This window comes from Myotis davidii, unplaced genomic scaffold (genome assembly GCF_000327345.1).
Source record: "Myotis davidii unplaced genomic scaffold, ASM32734v1 scaffold1913, whole genome shotgun sequence".
Taxonomy (NCBI): Eukaryota; Metazoa; Chordata; class Mammalia; order Chiroptera; family Vespertilionidae; genus Myotis; species Myotis davidii.
The window spans coordinates 153,492-155,513 of NW_006284439.1; positions in this window are offsets into that span (position 1 = coordinate 153,492).

A 2,022-nucleotide genomic window follows, 5' to 3' on the forward strand; every position below is an offset into this window, starting at 1 on the left:
GAAAAAGTGTTCATCTCAATAGTAATCAAGAAAAAAGAAAATTAAAATTATAATGAAACACTACTAGACACATACCAGAAGAGCTAACATTTAAAAGACTAAAAATAACAAATATTGATAAATATGAAGAGCAACATAAAATCTCATACATTGTTGGTAATATATGTAAATTGGTACCACTATATTGAAAAAAATCACTATTACCTTAAATATGAATTTAAAATATATTCCATGACTACAATGTCCTATTTTATCATTCAAAAATATTTTTGAGAGTGAAATGGAGTGCTATATATAATTATGCCAGGACAATATATACTATTAACCAGAACTGATTAAGCAAACCAGAATAGTATGTAGTCTCCATATCCATGACCCCACAGTTCTCATTCTTAAGTATATATCCAACAGAAAGGCATGTGATTATACAACAGGTGTATTAGTCATAATAGCTAAAAACTGGAATGAACTCAATGTCTATTTACTGAAGAACAATGTTGTATATTCACCAAAAAAACCCAACAAAGAACAAGCTAGATCAATATGCAACATGGATGAGCCTCAGAAATATTGAACAAAATATAAAAGCCAGATACAAAATACATATTATATAATTCCATTTACATAGAGTTCAAAAAAAAGGCAACACTATGGATCTTAGGAATATAAACTTAAGTGGCAAAACTATAAAGAAAATTAAGGAAGTAATGACGACAAATGTTATAATAATGGTTATCTGTAATGACGAATGAAGGATTAATACTTGGAAGAGGGCACAGGTGACTTCTGGAGAGTATGATGGCCTTCATTCTCTTCATCTGAGCTGTGTGGTAATTACACATGTTTACATTGTGAAAATTCATGAGCTCTATATTTTGTTTTGTACACTCTTCTGTATGTGTATTATATTATGCAACAGAATTTTTAAAAAGAAGATACCTGGTGCTGAGCAAGAAATTACCAAGTAATAATGTATATAGAGAGGGAGGGGTTGGTACTGAAATCCAGTCTTCAATCATAATAAAAGAGATTCTTGAACAGCAATATCTTAGCCTTACTTTTGCTTTAAAAATAAATTATAAAACAAATAGCATTTACGACAAAAATCCCACTAAAAAGTTGTCCCTTGAGAAGCTGAATTCAATATTATACTGGAGTATTGAGAAGCCTCATCCAAGGTTTTTTACCCAACAAATATATCGAAGGAACCTGCCTATATTATAATCTGAACCCTCAGAATGGAACCTCATGGCCATGTTAGAATGAGACTTAGGTGTACTTTGCCCATCTTTCTGAATAAACAGGAATATACTTAATTTTTTTCACGTGGGATATGGCCAAACAAGATAAACCAAAAATTATGCCAAAAGGGGTCCTTTCTCTTCCACATCTGACCTCCATCAATCTCAGAGATATCTCTGAAAGTGTTCCAAGAGATGTTACTACCATTCTATCATTTTCTAAGTAAATAGAACAGATTTGATTAAAGCCTTAATTTTATGAGATTTATTTGTCTGCTTTCACAGGAGGTAAAATGTGCCAAATTCTTACTTCATTTTCACTCTAAGGTTTAAATATGAATAACCATTCATCTAAGTGTTGGACCACACTGTACAGAACCACTTAAAGCCCAGGGATATGTGACACATGCTAATGGCTTCCCTTAGTCTATGAGAAAATGTTATTTGCAACATGCTGACCACTTTGTATTGATGAAGACAAAGGAAAAAGAAAAGACATCTCAAAGGAAATTTAGTTCTGTCCTTAAAATGCATGGAATCAGCATGTTGAGAAATTTTTAAAACACATTTCATTAGGGAATCTTCAAAACCTACTAGGGGCAAGTTCTCTATTAAAAATTAAATTTGTATTTATTTATTTATTTATTTTTAATTTTATTTTTTATTACAAAGGGTATGATATGTATTCTTAATACAAAAAATGGAATCATCCTATGTGCAACTTTTAAATTGTGCCGTTTTCTCTTAATTTTTGATGATTTTCTAATATCTTTAAACATGC